Raw genomic sequence first — 19,828 nt, 5'->3', positions numbered from 1 at the left:
AACAGGGGCTTAAACCTAGGAAATTCAGTGAGTTGCAGTTAACCTGAGTGATGGCTCAACTGCTGCTTCAGATGGTTATCACCCAAATTTATTGCATGTTAATCTTGTTTGCATGAACACGTATTCACTAGGCTAAGCTCTCTGACAGTATGGATAATATTTTAAACTTTTTGTCACAATATCCAGCATGGGGAAGAGATGCAAAGAAATGCTTGTTAAATAAAACCACGTATGATCGTAGTTTCTTGGGGAAGGGAAAACATTCTCAGAGCCTAGGAGTGTATTACACAAGATTCAGTACTCTGCACTTAGTAGGCGTGGTTGTAGATCTGTTTCTAGTTCATACAAAGGGAAACTACTCTGGAGCACATACAGAATTCCTTGACTTCTCTGACCTACGCTCAAGGGTTGGACCTGTGTGGTTATATTAATGGGAGGTTGGTGACACGTGGGTGGTTTGGGAGGGAGGGATGCCATAAATATCTTCCTAAACTGGTTCCAAAAAGGAAAAAGCTTATTCTCAATTCAAATAGAGGAAGTGTCTGAGGGCTACAGTCAATTGTGCAGGGCCAGCAACAGTATGGGTCAGGGGTCTGGGTCCTCTGCAACCTCCTCCTCGCCTGTGACTCGGAGTATTGTCAGTATGGCCCCATGTGAGTGGGTGGTGAAATACTTACTGAAATGCAAGACAATACGTTGCACTTTTGTACATTTATGGTTGGTGTGTGGGTGTCATGTACCAAAGTCATCTTCATCTCTGGCTGACATGTGAAACCTGACCATCAGTAGGATGCCATATTAGGTGCTTTTTTCCTTATTGCATATACGGACAGTTATGGGCACATTTTGAGAGAAGAGCTAGGAGCTTGTTTTTAAAACTATACGATAATCTACTACTTGTATCAGTCATGGGTGCATACATCAGTCTTGCAAATGGTGGTCTAATGTTTAAAGTTTTACAAGGTTGCCTTTTCTGACCATGCTGGGAAAGGGGTATGCTTGTTGTTGATTTTCTTGCTAGATTTCTGTCTTTTCTTTCTCCCTTTACCCTTTGTGTCTCATGGGTTTTTCTCCTGACTCTGATGAGTTATTCCTAGGAGGAAATCTCCAGCCCTGTGGCCATCAGACAAGAGCAAGGCTGAAGGGTGGCAAAGTCTAGGCAGAAATCTCAAAAGGCCAGAAAGTCTAAACTGGTTCGCCCCATTTATGGCAAGTGCTGTTACTGGGAATGCACATAGAAACATCTGCTCTGAAAGCAACTCCACTGGAACCAAGTGACTAGTTACACAAAAGTAGGACACAGAGCAGCAAACTGGCATGGAACCTCAAACGTGTCTGAAAGCACCCATCTTCTCTTAGATGTTAATGGTTCACTTTAATATGTTTGAGTGGATTTCGTATTCACTCACATGTGTCACACTTGCCTCCCAAAATGAAGTCCTATTTGCCTGGACATACCCTCATCTATGTAGGAACTTAGAACTAGTCTTCTCACAGGTGGGAGAGAGACCAGCAGTTAAATAGTCTGTCACCAGTAAGCAACTGAATCCCTTCTCCCTCTGCCCTGCCTGGGGTGTGTGTGATGTCTCCCTCACACTACTAGGGGAGGAAAGTTAACTGCTGCCCAAGTTCACTTGCTTAATCCTTGGAGCTGCTCTATTAGAAATGTTGTCTTTTCAGAAGACCAATGTCAGCTAAGGTCAATGTGCCCTTATAAGATTTACATGAAACTGCTTTTGGATCCTCATTTCTGGTGTGGTGAGCCATTCAACAACTCAATTTCTGCACTGATGTTTGACATATGGGCAGGCCGTTTATAATTTAGCTGCTGTTGGCTAGTTCCTGATCCCCCGTTTGTAAGCCTCCCTTTTCTCTGTTCCCTCTTCCTGTCTGCTTCCTCTCCCCCACACCGAACACTTCTCTTCTTCCTGGACCTTACACAGCAGTCTGTCTCAAGCACAAGGCTTTGTGAGGTGGGACACCCTGCTACGCAGAATCAGGGCCACGTATGGGATTTACAGTGTAGCAACCAACTAACCTAATATCCCATATTATCACCCAATCGCTGGAGCCACTCTCTGGCCACTTTTCACTGTAAAACCTGCCCCTCTCATAACGGTTATCTTTTTCTTTTTTCCGAAATAACCCTTTTATTTATTTTTAAACTATATTAATTTTTGATAATTTTTACATATTTGATTAGGGTACGAAAGCTCAAGGGCTAGAGGAAAGTGAATTATCTTTTTTTAAAGATTTAGTTATTTTTATTAGAAACCCAGAGGAGGAGAGACAGAGAAATATTTTCCATCCACTCTTTCACTCCCTAAATGGCCAGAGCTGAGCCAAGGTGACGCTAAGAGCAAGGAGCCTCTCCCAGGTCTCCCTTTGGGCCATCTTCTACTGCTTTCCCATGTCACAGACAGGGAACTGGATGGCAAAAGGAGCATCCAGGACACAACATGGTGGCCATATGTTATCACAGCACTTGTAGGTTGAGGATTCAAACCATTGAGCCATTGTGCCACGCCCAACTGTTCTCTTCTTTAGAGTTTTATGTTTCTATCTCAAATGCTAGCTCTACACAGAAATCAGGTTTTGCTTTAGTTTATTCTAGACTTTGACTTAGGATCTTATACCTATCACACCTCCAGCAGCTTGTCAGCATCTCTTCTAAGACATGGTTAAGTCCTTGGAAGTGTTTTCTTGCTGTCACTCTGCCTCCCCGTGGTTACAGAAGGCTAGCATGAGGCACAGCACATTAAGCTGCTGCCTGAATTGTTGGCGTCGCACACGGATGCACATTTGTGTCCTGGCTATTCCAATTCTGGTCCCATTCCCTGTTGTACCTGGAAAAGCAGTAAAACGTGACCTGAGTGCTCAGGTGTCTGCATCCATGTGGGAGACTGGATGAAGAACCAGGGAGTGGATTGGTGGGTGGAAGGACAAGCTGTGCATGTATGTGTTTGTGGGAGTGTGTATCTCCTTCTCTGACTCTGCCTTTCAACCAATATTTGAAAGGAAAATAAAACTTCTCTAACTTCTGTCCAGTCTACTAAAGCCTACCCCGCCTGGGTTGACCGCCTGCTCTGAAATCATGGCTGTAGATGGACAGGATAAAAGCTTTGGAGTCAGACCTGGGTCTGCACCCCAGACATGGTGCTCATGCCTGTCTGCTATGAATAGTGCTGACAACACCCTGTGAAGAGTTTGCCTGAGAACGTGATTAGGTAATATGTGGTTTCAGGCATAGAGTAGACACTCAGAAATTCCGCCTTTCCTCCATTTCTCTATGGCTCTCAAAGTTCAGCCATAGTGGGGGTGAATGTCGCTCAGCTTGACTGGGTCCACTTGCTTTGACTCTGGTCTCTGCTGACTTGAAAGCTCCACTGTCCCAAGTGTTTCCTGAAGTCATTGCTTCTGTTTCCAGGATCAGATTTTATTATTCACTCATTGACACCCTCTCTATGTCCAGCAGAATCTCAACTCTGTAGTCTTACAGTGTTGTTCTCTACTTTTTTGCATAGACAACACCTACTTAGGTCTCACTCACACATGACCCTCCTCTGGCCCTGCCAGGACAGCTGTGGGTGTCAACAGCCTGTCTGCCTCACACCAGTACCCAGAACAATGCATCAGCTCACTCATCACTTGGCTGTTTTATCTCCATCAGCTTCCTGAGGCAGACGTGGACTCTTCATCAAAGCTTTGGACCTGTGTCGTGGCTTGTAATGACCCTCGAAGAATGTTTGCTGTTGAATGAATGCATTCTGGCAAAATGGTGTCATGCCTCAATGGCTAAATCCTCACCTCACATGAACCAGTTCATGTCCCAGCTGCTCCACTTCCCATCCAGCTCTCTGCTTGTGGTCTGGGAAAGCAGTGGAGGATGGCCCAAGGCTTTGGGACTCTACATCCATATGGGAGATCCAGAAGAAATTCCTGGCTTCAGATCTGCTCAGTTCTGACCATTACTGCCATTTGGAGTGTGAACTAGCAGCAGGTGGAAGACCTTTCTCCCTGGATCTCCTTCTTACTGTAAATCTGCCCTTCTAATTTTTTAAAAAAAAAAAAACCTTAAAAAAGAAAAAAGAAAAGCAGGCTACCATATTTATAACTTTGTCAGATTATGGAGTGAACAAGGCTTGGCCACCCTAACTCAGGCAGACATTTAAACCCTCAGTTGTTCCATGAATCATTGATGAATTCAAGGTGGAGACAATAACTCATTATGGGGTCTGAGAGGTGGGCTGCAGTAGCAGGTGTTCAGCTGATTGGGGCGTGCTCTAGCAAAGGCCCTTCTGGCGAGGGAGTTGGAACTATAAGCCGAGCCTGTACATACAAGCCTGCCGGCAACCCGGCTCCACGCGCAACCTTCCTGGTGCACCCGTTCTGGTGCCGCTGCTGCTGCCAGTCTCCAACCAACGCTTGTACTGTGCATCTCCTGTAAGCCAAAATGATGGTCTCCCCTTCTGAGGTACTCCTCTGAAGTGTTTTAGTTAAAGTAACAGAGAAGAGATTAAGATAATGATAGCAAGTCCTATCCATATTCACCTATTCTCTGCCTGGTCTCTTCTGGTTGCACAGGATGTTTCTGAGGAGGTAGAAGGCAAGAAAGAGAGGAGGCCTGTGTACTCCAGAAGAAGAGCAACCAATGATGACACAGAAGTAAGTAAAATTAGACCATCTGTCGTTTGCTAAACATGTCATTGGGAGGTGACTCTTAATGGGGAAACAAATCTGGCCCTTGGCTTATGTATCCAAATGGCTCAACTGCCTTGCTAATCCTACTGCCTCTTTACACATCATTGAAGGGACTATTCCATCATGTGCATTTTTTTTTAATAAGCAATTGATGCTAGGCATCCAGCTGATAAGGGGAGCTCAATGTTTGTTGAACCAAAACGTTCTGCAGCACTGCTTTCCTTTCCTCATTTCTGTTTCTATGAATAATCTGCGGGGTTGTGCAACAATGTAGATGACACATGGAAATCAGAATTATGACTTTTATGTAGACCACATTGTTGTTTTGCCTACGAATTGCCTCCAAATGGCTTGGAAAGAAGCAGGGCTCTGCAGTGCTTTCCAAAAAAGAGGTACCTGAAAGCGATTTCACCGACTGTTGGGTAGAGCGGGTTTTGCTGTGGAATTAAACTCTCTCATGTGGTGGTTCTGCCTCAAGAATACTCACACCGGGGCACAATTGAGTTGAGAACTCTGGGGCTAAAAAGCAGAGGTAGAACATACATGGCCGAGCTGATTAGAAATAAGTGGAACATCCTGAAAGTTGTTGTAATTAAAACACAGCAGTTTGTAATTAGTTGGGAGGGGAGCGCCATGCTAAGAAAAGTAAAAAGTACTAATGTGGTTACCCAAGGCCCGGCTGTGTTATTTCCAATTGACTTGGGCAGATATGAAATCTTTGGATGGACTGAAAATGATTTGGAAGGCTTCAAACAAAAGAGACTGCAATGTAATTAGGTAGAAAAACAATGGATTTGGAGTCACTAGAATATGGTTGGTTCTGCCACTGACTAACCAGCTGACATTTGGCAATTCATGGAACCTCTCTCTGTGACTCAAATTTTTAAACTTCAAAACAGGATACTATTACTTAACCCTGGGTGAAAGGAATGTGTGTAAAGGTTGTTTTCTGTTTGCAAATTCTCTTCTCTTCGCCTGTTCACTGGCTTTGCTTCCCTCTCTTGCAGTGATGGGCAACCCTTGCCTCGCTTTTCTAGCAGGCACCTACTTCATTCTCCCTTTCTGGTTCTCCAGAATATTACAATATTAAAATATTTTAATGCTTCCTAAAGTCAGCACTGCTCTCTTAAGTGCAAATTATACAGTTTTTTTAAACCTGTATTTTGAGTTTATTTTAATAGGATAATCATGTGAGTGGGTGTAATGTGATAGTTTGATGAGCTAAATTCCTCTATTCTGCACAACCTTGCCAGCACCTGTTACCCTTTATCATTTGGATCGTCTGATCAGAGGACCATGAGCTCTCCTCTTTCTACTTGATGTTGCCCAGTGATCGATAATGCTAATTGTCTTCACATGTGACCGGAGACTATTTGTATTTCTTTCGAGATGTGTCCATTTAGAACTGTGGGCTGCTTTTAATTGGATTTATGTCAATTTTTATTACTGTTGGAGTGGTTTAAGCTCCTAACATTCTGGGTATTAACTCCTTGTCATGTGATCAATTTGTGAATATGTTCCCCCATTTTGTTGCTTTTTGTTGTTGGCGGTGGTGTTGTTGACTTTGCAGATTGTTTTCTTTGCTGTGAAGTTTATTGTTGGAAATGAATCCCGATGGTCCATTTGTGTTTTGTTCCTTGTGCTTTTGTAATCTTATCCAAGCATATCCTCACCTAGTGCTCTGAAGCATTTCCTGTCCATTTATTTTCTAGTGGTTTCAGACATAGTTTGGTCTTAGGTTTAAGTTTTCAATCTTTCAATCTTTCACTGCGAACATGATCAGAGCTAACTGGTAAGTTTCATGCTTCTGTGTATTGATGACCAAGCATCCAATACCTTTGGATGTGTTTTGCACAGTATATGTTCTTAACAGTTGTATTGCAGTTCTGCCTAGGGACACACACATGAGTTTACATTGGTCTGTAAGTCTATTTTTATGTCAATACTATGCTGTTTTAATGACTGTAGCTTTCACATGTATTTTGGGGTCAGACAATCAGTGCTTCCTGTTTATTTTTCTTTTTGTTCAAGACTGCTTTGGCTGTTTCTACAGCTGTCTCTGTGGGTCTACACAAATGTTAGGATTGTTTTTGTAGTTGTGTGAGCAGCATTGTTGTTGCTTTAATGGAGATTAGATTGCATCTACAGATTACTTCCTTTAACTTCTTGTTCCGCCTAACAGTTCTGGCTAGGACTTCTGATGCTATATTGAATAACAGAATCGAATACTGAATAACAGAAAGTAGACATTCTTGTATCATTTCAGATCTTAGTGGAAAATCTTCCAATGTTTTCCCATTTAGGGTTTTTTTTTTTTTGCATATTGCTTTGATTGTGTTGTAGAGTGTTCCTTCTGTGCCTATATTGCTTAAGGTTTTTAGCATGAAGTGGTGTTGGACTTTATCAGAAGTCTTCTCTGCATTTATTGAAATGCTATTGCTTTATTTTTAATTTGTTAATGTAGCATATCACAGTTATTGATTTGCTTATGCTAAGCCATCCCTTCATGCCAGGGATAATCCCACTTAGTCCAGCTGAATGATCTGTCTGAGTATTGTTGGATTCTATTTGCAAGTATTTTGTTGAGGGTTTTTGCATCTGTGTTCATCAGGAATGTCAGCTGTAGCTCTCTTTCTCTGTTTTGTCTGTATCTGGCTTTGGTATTAGGGTGATGTTGGCTTCATAAAAGAATTTGGAAGGATTGCCTCACTTTTCATTGTTTTGGGTAGCTTATGAAGGATTGGAGAAAGTTCTTCTTGAAATATTTGGTGTACAGTGAAGCCATCTGACCCAAGGCTTTTCTTTTGGGAGGGATTTAATTACTAATATAGTCTCATTCCTGGTGACAAAGCTATTTAGGTTATTAATTGACTCTGATTCAATTTTGATAGATTGTGTTATTCCAAAAATCTATCCATTTCTTCTAGATGTGTCCCACCTGGCTTCTGGCCCCATTATCCTGCTATTCTTAAATACCAGGAGAAATCAAACAAAAGTATGACATATGATGGGGGAAAAAAAGCCCAAGATCATTCATTTAATATTTCCATTAAAACAGAATTCCGATAGTACTGGCCCCAACTCTCCCTTGTATCCTGTCCCCAGCTCCCAGGTCTGTTTTGTTCCCCAAATAAGGTGTCCTTTAATGCCCCATCCTTTGCCATCAACACCTAATGGGGAATTGCATTATTTATCCACAGGGGTTAGCACTCCAGGACTCAGTCTCACAACACTACATCTTCTTGGAACTGTTAGGAAAGTATTCAGCTACAAACTTTACAGTGTGGCTCCTATAGCCCCCAAAAGTCCTTGGCACAGCTCTGAAGTTCTTCTCTGAACTGCCCTCATTAATCCCTCAGGCACATTCACCCTGGCTAGTCGCCTAGAGTGGACAGATCTTGTATCTAAGCTGGCCCTCCACCACGTGTCCTTCCCTCTGTTATAGGTGGGTCCTGTTTGCACACCTGTAGGTGAAGAAATGATTTAGGCCAGTTAATAAATGAGAATTTATCCATCCTACTACCATGAGCCTTTTAGGCTTTTTAAGCCACCTCGCTTTGCATTCAGTGTTTCAGGAACAGTTGCAGGGAAAAAGTGATATGAGGATTGGGGCAGCATTGCGGAGATGTATCTGAAACTTGATAGCATCTTGATAGATTGATTTACTTCTTGTTTCTGACTGCTTCAGCAAACTTTGCCCCGGATAAGGATTAAAGGGATTTTTACAAATAACTTGGATGCTAGCATCATTTACAAGTAATCGCCGGGCATGAACACTTGGCGCAGAGGTTGACACTGCATGAATGCTTGCATTCCAGAATGGAGGGTCTGGGTTGGAGGCCCAGCTCTGCTCTCCGTTCGTACCCAGGTCCTGGGTTTTGGCTTGTGTGGACATTGGAGGGGTGAACCAGCGGAAAGGAAATCTATTCTTTGTCCTTGTCTGTCACCTACCCTGTTTCCTGGCTTTCCAAATAAATAAATTTTCTTTTAGTGAAAACAAATGCCTTAAAAATGAAGCATGGTCAAGGGGGGACAGCTCTTTTCCTTGTTCCCAGGCTGTCTTTCATGTGAAGATGTGTAAGCCCAGATCTTTCCTTAACGCACACTGGGTCAAGGCAGGTGTTAGCCTTTTTCTGAGTGGCCATGCTGAGATGAATGTGACCACAGTGAGCTCCTCGGCCCTCCTGTAGGGGGCAGCATCTTGTCCAAGGCTCCCTCGGCAGCCTGGAGGCCAACCGGGAGAGGCAGCGTTTTCTGGTGTGTGGTCAGTGACAGCATGCCACATGCCTCCACCCTCAGCTATAGCTGCCAACTTAGGCTTTCATAATCACCTTTTTCCCTGCTGCTGCTGCTGTGTCTTATTTTTTTTTTAAATATTCCCCCTGTATTAGAGAAGTGAGATTCTAATTGTTAGGTCCTGGATCTTCTCAGAGTCCAACTACTATGACATACTGCACATCCGGTAACTAAAAGGATACTGCAAAGAATCGGTGGAGCATGTAGCTAATGGGAAAATTGCAAGGATTAAGAAAAACTGTCTGCTTTTCAATAAACATATCATTTAATTTCATTTTTCATGAACTTTTTGAAGTACCGTCACGCATAGGGCACTAGACTACACAACAGGAATAAAAATAATACATGAAGCATGTGTGGTTTTGCAAGTTTAGCAAGTCACATTACATAGAAGATGAGAAGATAGATAAATCATCTCTGTCAAAGAGCTGTAATCACACAGACAGGGACAGTTACGGCAGGGCAGGTGCTGGCATTTGGCCTGGCAGTGAAGACAGCAGTTTAGATGCCCACATCCCATACCCCAGAGCCTGGGTACAGTTCCTGCCTCCAGCTCCTCATTATAGCTTCCTGCTTCTACAAACCCTGGGAGGCAGTGATGCCGGCTTGAGCAATGTTCCCAGCACCCATGTGGGAAGATCTGCTTGAGTTTCTGGCCCAGACCCAGCTATTGAACCAGCTTTTGGGAAGGAGTACTGTTTGTCTTAAATTAAAAACAAGAAAAGTAACAGAAGAACAGAAGCTCTTGAGGCCCCAGCTGTGAGAAGTAAGAGGGCTGAGAGGAGAAAGACTTGGGCTGGAAAGGCTAACAGCTCAAATTCCAACTAAACTCTAAGGGTGGTTCACGTGTTCCAAAGTGTGCAGCATTCTATTAGTGGAAAAGTCAGCACATCAGGCTGTTTCTCCTGCAGATGAGTATTTATAATCACATCCTGTGAGTAACTGAAAACACCACCATTTCCCTAAAGAATGTAAAACCTGCTGGCAAGGCTGTGTCCCCTGGCAGCGGCTGCAGCGTCAGCTTGTTCTATCTACACCGGCTGCACAGGCAGCTGGCTGGGAGCGCCGCATACAGTGGGCCTGGGAGATGCTCTGGTGTTCAACAAACATGACGTTACATGAGGGAAAAGTTCAAACTTGATGCAGGATTGCAGGCCGCTAGCTGGTGACCACAGCCAGCACACAGAGGAGATATCTGAGTGGGGGAACCTATGGCCACGGTGGGGTGTTGGCTCCACCTGCACCAGATCAGACGGGTGATGGGAGCCTGCCCCAGCATGAGACGGATAAGCAAGGTAGCCACATCCCAAAGAGGCAGGTACAAACACAAACCTAGGCCCAGACAGCTCCATGGTCGTGTCAGGAGTCATGGAGGCTCTTAGAGAAACACAGGGGGAAAAAAATGAGCCCCTGGCAGGAAAGCAGAGGAAGGCTTGGAGCAGGCAAGGTAAGGGTATCCAGTTTTCTGTGTCTGCAGCTTCATGGTTAGCCTTCATATTTAGCTCCATTGAGCCTTCGTATTTTTAAAAACTTTCAGTTATTTAGTTAAAAGGGCAGAGACACAGAAAGAAGAAACAAACAGGGAGTTCTGTCTGCTTTTTCAGCGTTCAAATGTCTATAAACCTAAGGGCTGGGCCATGCTGAAGCCAGGAATCATGAACCCTGAGCTCTGTTAGGCTGTCCAGCCTAAGTCTTTGTCCTCTCAGCCCCCTTAGTCTGTGCCCTGTAAGAGGCAGCAGGAACTCAGTTACCCAAGCCATCCTTGCCGTCTGCCAGGGTCTGCACAGACAGGAAGCGGGAGTCGAGTGGAACATGACAGGGGCCCAAGTGTCCTAATGATGGGATGGGAGCATCTTGCTGGCTTCTGAACTGCTCGGCCAAATGCCCGCCCCATAGCTAGCCGATGTTAATGAAGAGCGGCACCTCCACTTTCTGTCCTTCCGGCAGTGTCATGATGCTGCTTGTCGGATGTCGCTGATCTACAGTTTCTTAGGAGCAAAGCACCTCACAGAGACAGCTACACACTTGTCACTGGCTTCTTTATGGATGGTGCAGCTGCTGGTGATCCTGCATCAGGGATGCATTCATCCCAATGCCAGCCTTCCACTTGGGAAGCAAGGTAACCATCCGCAGCCTCCAGAGCATGCTTGCATCCCTTCCCATTTTCTTCTCGGGTCACATCTGGCTACTCGGGTGCTTCTGGAAGCCCAAGAGCTGCATTGGGAACAAGCCATGTTAGGCAGACTCATCCGCTCCCTCCTCTTCCCCCAGCGCCTTCCTTCCTCTCAGTGCTTTTCTCTTCAGAGAGCCTAGATCTGGGAGGAAACACGCCTGACTTAGCGGCAACATCACCACCCAGCTCAGGCTAGGAGTAAGTGTGAGCTCATGTCGAAGTTCCTGCCTGTGCCAAGATCCCATTACTCTGTGACAACTTGGAGAGGATAACAAGAGATGGATACCAGCCTTGCAACCTGTTTCTTTTTTGGGGGGGCGGGGGCAAATGAGTTGTCCCCTATGCCAATCACAGGATATGGGGAACATCTCTGTACATTTCACTCGGGGTTTATCCAGCACCCCGCATGGGTGCTAAGTGTGCTATGTGTGCTATGTGTGCTGTGCGAACAACAGCATGGATAAACCCAGACCTGCTTAGCTCTTGCTCAGATAACCACACACAGATGAAGGAATCCACGCCTTCAGTTACATCCTGCTAATTACTTGGACAGTCTGTGGCTAAATTAGATCTCACAAATTGACAGGCTGCCGACAGCTCGTGTCCTGGAGCTCTATTTGACTTGGCTCCTGGAGTGTTTTTATTTAAGAAAAATCAGTGTGTTGGGGTATTTTAAATTGGGGGCATTTTATCTCCAAAACCAAATTGGAAGACTAAAAACTGGAGGCTCTGGCAGTGGAACTGCAATTGGCTCATGTGGGCTCATCCTGGTGGCCTCATTCAGGAGTGGGTCTCTGGCTGGCTCTAGCAAGAATGGGCTCGCTCTTCACCACGAGTAGTCTGTCCTGTACCTTCAGAACATATCACACCTTCCTCTTGGTTGAGACAGCTGCCAATGTCCCCCTCCATATGGGGGGGAGAAATCATCAGATGAAGAGCTATCACCACAGGCATATGAGGAGTTGCGGAAAACAGACTTTCAGACGCAGTAAGGCATTTGTCCAACTCTCCCATTTCATAGAAGAGGAAATCAAAACCAAGCAGAGAGGTTAACATACCCAAGATGAAGGCACTGGGAAGAAATAGTGGTAGACCTAGGTCTGGAACCTGGCTTGCTCACAGCCACACACAGTTGCTCTAACCTTAGCCTGCTGTTCCTGGAGTCCTTACTACTGGCCACACCCCAGTCACTTCACACCTGCTCTGCAAGGTCCAACCCCTGCTCCCTCTTGCTCACACACACGTGAACAAGCTGGAACACATCACTTCCACCAGCTCTGCTGTGACAGGGGCCCCTCCTGGCAGAGGTAGACCCATGGCTTCACTCAAACACAAAGGGCTGTCTGTCAGTGTCTCTCCTGTTCTCCGCTCCTGTTACTGAGCATAGGATTGTCCCTACTCTGGCCAATGTGAGTCATCAGTCTCCCCCGTATTCTCAGAGTACTATTTCCTTTAAAGCCACGCATAAAGCATGCAGCCAGAAATGTTTGTGTGTAGCCCTGGTGCATCTGCAAACACCCCAGGAATATGATGGAGGGACCACAGCTGGCTGATATTACTTACACCGTTACAATTTGTTTCATCATCTCCGGTCTCATCCTTGGTAAACAGTTTCAGGAATGTGTTAAGGATTCCAAACACCTCCCTCATGGTTTCTTCGGATTCCCAGGCTCCGTGGGCCAGCAGCACCCAACACATATACTTATTTAGTCTACACTCTGCTGTTCTCTAATCACATGGCTTAACCCAAGCCACAGCTTTCAAAACTGGAAAACACGGTGGCTGATCACTAAGAGCCCAGGAGTCTCACATTGTGTTACTAATGTGTCTGTTTCCTCTAGTACTTCCATAGGCACACATGAGCTTTCTCCATCGTGAATTTCTGTTCAAATTAGTCTGAGTATATTGCATTTCAATACAGAAAGTGCAGAAAGCATTCATGGAACATCTTATTCTTTCCCACATCTCTGAGGCGATCAGCCCATAAATTACCTAGGAAGTTTCCTAATTGTCCCTGGAGTATTTAGCTAGAAAGTAACTGTTGGACAGCAACTTCTCCATTTGGTGGACCTGTCGTTCCAGGATGGCCCATTGTGTGTCACAATCATTTGAGAGAGTGGTGAGGCAGGAATCGGCATCCTCATACCTCTCACGGAGAGCTGAGCTGGACAATTCACTGTATCTGCAAGGTTCACTCATTCTGAATGTGACTTTGATTGGGACTTTGAATGAGATTGTGTATAGAGGCAAAAATTCTCATTTCATTTGGTTTATCAACAATGAAATAAAATTGATCAATTCAGTTTATGCTTATTGAAAGCAAATGTTATATGGTAAGAGTTTGGCACAGTGGTTAAGCCACTGCTTAGAACATCTATATCCTGGTTTGAAAATCCAGCACATCTTTATCCAGCTTCCTGCCAGTGTAGACCTGGGAGGCAGCAGGTGGAGTTTTTGGATCCCTCCTGCACATGTGGAAAACTCGAAATGAGGGACCTGGGTTCAGCTTTCACAGGAGAGAGACCGCTGAGTGGCCTCAGCATTTCAATGACACTTGGACATTTCTGTTCTTGTTTTAGAACTCTCCAGGTAGTGCAGTACACCATGATGTCTAGCAAAAACTTTTTTTTTTTCCCTTTAAGTATCAGAAAATGTGCTGTGCCAGGAGCAGTGTTTGGGTTTGGTATTTTGTTAGCTTAATGTCTCTGTGTGGTGACAGTCAGTTTTACTTGACTGTTGTAGGAGTGAATGAGAGTTCCTGTTTACAACTAGCGAATAGAGATGGGTACGGTAGCACAGCGGTTAAGATGTCTACATCCTGTATTCTTACACTTGGCTTTCAGTCCCTGCTCCGCTCCGACCACATACATGTGAGACCCGGTGGCGCTCTGGAGTCCTGACTTCACCCCGGGCCAGCCCTGCCTGTTTCAGCACTGGATAGGGAGAGCCAACAGATAGAGAGGACCTCTCTTGGCCACATGTATTTCCCCTCTAATTTATCTTTTCTTTTTTTAAAAAAAAAACTATTTAAAATGTTTATTATTTTTAAATTGTTTAAATTACTCATTATTATTAGTTTTATTGTGTTTATTGTTAAATTATTTGAAAGTATTATTCATTAGTTCCTCAGCACTGAGGATTTGAATGAGATCATCTGACTGAATGAAGGGCAAAGTGCTGATTCCATCCATGAGGATTTTTCAGCCATGTCAACAGCAGTGGCAAACTCATGTCACAGTGGGCTTAGGTGCAAGGTTCAGTAAGCACATGTGATCCAAAAGCAGTTACCTGGCCTGTACTAATTCAGTAAAGCATGAATTTTATAATGCAAAGCATTACCACCAAGAGCAAGTACAACATAATAGCCAAATACATGTAAATTGATAGATACATTTGTTTTATAACTCTCATCCATTTGGCAAAATGCAAAAAAGAGAATTACTGGGTACAAAGTGTCTGCAAAGGAATGACATGAGTTTCCTGTTACCTAGAAACAATGTGTTGATCGTGGGCCACATGGTGTCGGTGGTTCCAGAATCTGAGAAACTGAAACATGTAGTGCCTTTGTTGCTTCAATCTCCCCGCTGCCCCTCAAATGTGCAGGATCCTCGGGTTCATGACACTCAGACTGAATGTGTAAGTTGATGTGGTTTGGTTTTTAATTTAATTTTTTGTTTGTTTGTTTGTTTGTGTTTAGCTTTAAGTAGAATTTTTCAAATGGCTCAGTTCACATTTGAGAAGTGTTTTTGGTGCCACCTGAAGGAAAGGGCTGTGTCTTAGGAGCTTGGTTTCCCGGCTGTCTTGTGTAGTACCAACAGACATTACACACTGAACAAATACACATTCAGGCGTCTTAGAACAAGCCCGAGGAGCCTCCTCTAGGTTCCTAAGGCGGTGGTGGTATCAAGAGGCCAGGTTTCTCCTGAGGCTGGGTTACATTGTGTAACTTGTAATTGATTGTAAGATTTCACTTTCATGCATCTAAAATCATTTGTGGATATAGACTCAAGGCAGCCATCCCCGTATGTGGCGACTCCGTGATGCAGTGCTGATCTGGTGTGTCCCCAGACTCTGAACACAAGCCACTTCCACCCTGCCCAGGAAGAGGCGAGAGCTCTGGGCTGGTGGTTCTGGCACCAGCGCTTCCAGTGTTGGCTCCTGTATAATGCCATCCCTTCTGTGCACGGAGCAGCTTTGGTACAGGGAGGCATCAACCCTGCTTGTTGCAGAACTTGGGAGCTGGAGAGGATAAAAACTAAACATCTCTACCATATTGCCTTAACTGACTTCCAAATAAAAATGTACCAGTAGGGAGAACTTCTCTCAAAATGGGAAAACCATTTTAAATCGGTAAACAACTTAATCGTAAATACAATTGACAGCCCTCAGATGCTGACTGTAAATGGAACTCTTCAGCTGTAATCGTTTAACCAAACTGAAATGTTCAAAATCAATACGGATTTATAGCCACTTTTAAGTGCCTCATATCCAAGCTTTTCAAGAAATGTGTTTTTTTCTTTGTCAATAATAGCCACATGAAGAATGTCATTTTTATGACAGGTCCAGTGGAAAGCTGAGAAAAATGTATTGCTGTGATGAAAATTTTCTTTGTCACTAAATACAGAGTAATCATTCAGTGGTAACTTGATTAACTTCCTTTATAAATACTTTTTTTTCTTATAGAAGTCTTAGAAAAATAACAGTGTAATGAAATATCATTTCAACTCTTACTGGGTCAAACTTGACATCCTGTCTCAGTGAGTTTCTGATCATCTCAAGTCACAAAAGGTTGATAGAGTTGATTGTCAGTTCTTTAGAATGGCTTTTGTCTGGAACTTTGTCAACAGCGGGCCCCAGGTAGACTAAAAGAGTTGATCAATGTCAAACTGTAGTTCCAGCCATAATTTACCAAAAATCACTTTGCCCTCCTTCAGTTTATGGACATGTGATCCATCCTGTTTGGTGGTCCATTCACTAGAAGGGGCTAGTTACCTCCTAACAACAATAAAACATTGTGTGTCTGAGAAATCGAAGCCAGATCAGCTGCAAGCTTTGTGTAAAATAGCCTGTATCCATGCAGTCAATTTTTTTCGGGATGTCACTTTGGCTCGTCCTGAACACCATGCAAGTTGGGAGGGCTCAGCTGCACCACTCTGCGGGTGTGCTGCTCTGCTAGGTAATGTCTGCAGTTCCCCTCCAGACCCAGGATTTGATGTGGAGACAGAACGTGCAATTTTGCAATCTGCTGAGCCAGGAGAGGATTTAAAATTACATTCAGAACTGTACTCAAATTGTCAGAAAATGTTCAATAAAATAACATTGCAAATCACACTCAGTTAAGCTGGCTGGCACCGGTAGCATGACAACATGGGGAAGGAAAGCATATGGGACAGAGCGCTATTTACATGTTTTCAGGGCTTACGCCCTGGGTGGCTCGCTCTCCAGGAGACAGCAGTTTCCACCCTTCCCCTCTGCTTCAGGTTTGATCCCAGGCCAAGTCCTCGATCTGACTTCATCTGGACTGTGGTCTAGTGCGGATGAGTGTTTGTCACCACTCCTCCCAGCAGACAGGAATGCGGCAGGCAGGGAGGAAGAGGAGGAGGAGGAAGAGATTAAGGGGCCTGAGTCTGTGGAAGGGAAAAACACCTGAGCAGCTGCCTGAGCTCATGCCCACAGGGCAGTGCGATGGGTGCCAACACATGTTAGATAACCCTGGCAGGAAAGCGTGTTGGACCTCTCCGTACGCGAGCTGCCCCTGGGAAAACCAGGGCCATGCAGTAAGGCACTATCTTGCACCTCTAAGCAGAGCATTGCCTGAAGCTCTTGGGAGAAATTCAGACAGTAGTGCAAGAGAAAACCCAGCTATCAGAACACACAAGTCCATTGAGCAAGTGTGCTTCTGAGAGTGAAAAAAATGACATTCCCTAGGTACTAAAATGTGAACAAAAATGAAGCTTGTTTCAGAGTTAGTTACAGGTTAGTTGCTTTACGTGTAATGACATCCAGACAGTGGAATAAATTGCATTTTTTGTCGAACACTGAGAAAACCGAGGCACTGGACAATCGGATGTAAAGTTTGCATACGACTCCTTAGAAACTTGAGCTCACACAGTCTGGCTCTGACCTGCGCCATCAGAAGGGGAAGTACATAGTCTTGGGTCACAGAGGGAAGCCATACCCATTCACGAATTCCGAAATTACTTAATTCTGATGTTGATAGCATTGTGGTTTACACTGCTTTTGATCAATACGTAAATTTGAGGGAAGAAGCTAGGGGCTTTTGGTTCTGTGTGTGCTCAGTGACTGACAGAACAATTCGAACCTAGTGACATGATTTCATTCAACCTGGCCTACTTCGTTCCTTGAAAATGGGAGGTGACAATGCTTACGGTGCTGCTGGGTGATTGGCTTGGCCTGCCGTCTCCCCAGAAGGGCTCGTCAGAGGCTGGGATAAGGTTCGTCTTCTGCAATAATCTTTATTGTCACATTCTATTACCCACTGTTGGAGTGGTGTATTTATTTCCTGCTTGGCCAGGTTTCATTTGCTCTATTGAGGTTTTATTGATTTGCCTGAGCTGCAGGACATAAATCTTTCTTCACCAGACAAATGAGAGCAATTAAGCGGAATTTGGCTGTGAAGGGAAATAATTTTCCCACAACTATGTCCTGTCAGCATAAATTAGGACACTGCACAGTGGGAAGACGTAGTGTAAACCTGGATGAGAGACCGTTCAGCGAATGACCTGGGTGCCAAGGGGCTGCGGCTGGAGCCTGTTCTCACAAGGAGCACCAGCGACCATCAGTGGGAAGCAGATTACTGAACTGCACATGGAACGAAGCAGCTGAGTATAGCCGCAGACAGCTTACTAAACTACAGGTGGAATGAAACAGCTGAGTGTGGCTGGGAAAAGCCGGGGTTTGCTGTTCTGAAGTGTGAGGTTAAACACCACGGGCTCCTGGAGTCAAAACCCAGCTCTGAGTCTGTGAGCAGAGATAACTGGTCAGTGATTCAATGTCTCTTTTATTCTCCTTGTCTTTAAGAGGAGATGAGGACCCCCCTCCCCCACAAGAGCTGTAAACAGCACTATCTGGGAGTGCTCCCTTGAGCACAAAAAAGGAAAGATATTCTCAACTCAGTATTGTTTTAGTTGACTGTAGTGTGAAGGAGCTGTTCGTTTATTAGACTGTAAGTTAGATACCTTGGAACACTCATACCTAATTAGACGTTATCTTCCATTCACCCAAAATCTATTTTGGGAGTTTGGATCATCATATTTACATATTTACATAATTTCCTTTTCTTTTCTCCCTCTCTTTTGAAGATTTATTTTATTGGAAAGGCAGATTTACACAGAGAAGGAGAGACACAAATATCTTCTATCTGCTAGCTCACTCCCCAAGTGGCCACGATGCCAAGAGCTGAGCCAAACTTAAGCCAGGAGCCAGGAGCTTCTTTGAGGTCTCCCACATGGGTACAGGGTCCTAAGGCTTTGGGACACCCTTGACTGCTTTCCCAGGCCACAAGCAGGGAGCTGGATGGAAAGTGGGGCTGCTGGGATTAGAACTGGTGCCCGTATGGGATCCTGACATGTGCAAGGTGAGGACTATCTGCTAGGCAACAGCATAGGACCTTGAAGTGTGTCTACGTTTAAGTTACATACGTCAGAAAAGTTTTTATTAAGCATTTATATTTTTTAATCCATGTTAACATGTGTTAGTAGCAGTGTTGATCAACCTTTCAATGACACATTAGTTTTGATAGTTGAGTTTGCATTTGTGTTCGTGGTGAATGCCGAGTCACACTAATGTTAAAAGGAGTGGAAGGAAACAAATTTGGCACTGATAAAGCTTAGGAAAGAAAGTGACTTCTCTCCCAGCAGATAAGAATGTAGGTTTTCACCCTGTAGTATTAATAAATTAATCTTAAAATTTAGTGTCCCCAGTCATTAATTACATATCTAATGTTGAGTCGAACAGAGGTTGTCATGGGGTGATGTATACGTAAGACAATCCCCAAAGCTTAAAAGTTCAGTCAAGTAACTTTGCTAAATGATTATCATTGAACATATCCAATTACATTTGTCTTATTGAATGTAATAAAGCTTTCCCCCTTATTGAGAAAAAAAAACCCTGTGAAGTGTGATACCATGTAAGAGTGAGGGATCCCCACATTCCCAACCCTTGTTTGGGGTCAATTATTTATTTCATGGGATTCGAGTGGAGTCAACTCCACAGCATGGTCACCTGACAGTGAGCTCAGCTTGCTGAACAGGATAAAGCAGGTTTTGCCCGACACACTCCACCTCTTAAGTAGTGCTGTTCATTCATTGACTTTATGATTGGAACACTCTTCAACACAACGACGTGGAACTACTGCTGCCTAACCCAGTTAGTTTGAGGGAATGAAACTTGTGGAGAAAATATTAATGCTCAGTCTCCCCACCAGGGTCATTGCTTCTTTGCCTTGTTACTGATCCAACTCATTCAGACAATGCCATGTGTGGCCTGATGCTGCAATGTTTTGTTAAAGCGCATACACTGTTGTATGGAAAAATTCACTATTAGAGGCTGACACAATGGCTGTAAGTGTGAGCATATGCTTTAGGTTTCATGTCCCATTTTCATCCAGCTCCCTGCTTAAGGCTTAGGAAAGCATCA

The 19,828-nt window shown here is 44.3% G+C and overlaps 1 long non-coding RNA gene across 1 annotated transcript in view; it reads left to right on the top strand.

The window, feature by feature from the left end:
* LOC121161155 overlaps positions 1-19,828 on the top strand; it is a 96,994-nt gene that overhangs the window by 18,969 nt on the left and 58,197 nt on the right. The window contains exon 2 of the long non-coding RNA XR_005884640.1: positions 4,585-4,665. This is a non-coding gene — a long non-coding RNA (uncharacterized LOC121161155). The remainder of the gene's footprint in view (positions 1-4,584; positions 4,666-19,828) is intronic.

Source organism: Ochotona curzoniae, unplaced genomic scaffold, assembly GCF_017591425.1.
Source record: "Ochotona curzoniae isolate NIBS_2020 unplaced genomic scaffold, NIBS_Ocur_1.0 contig_4645, whole genome shotgun sequence".
NCBI lineage: Eukaryota > Metazoa > Chordata > Mammalia > Lagomorpha > Ochotonidae > Ochotona > Ochotona curzoniae.
This window is presented reverse-complemented; position numbering and strand designations above follow the sequence as displayed.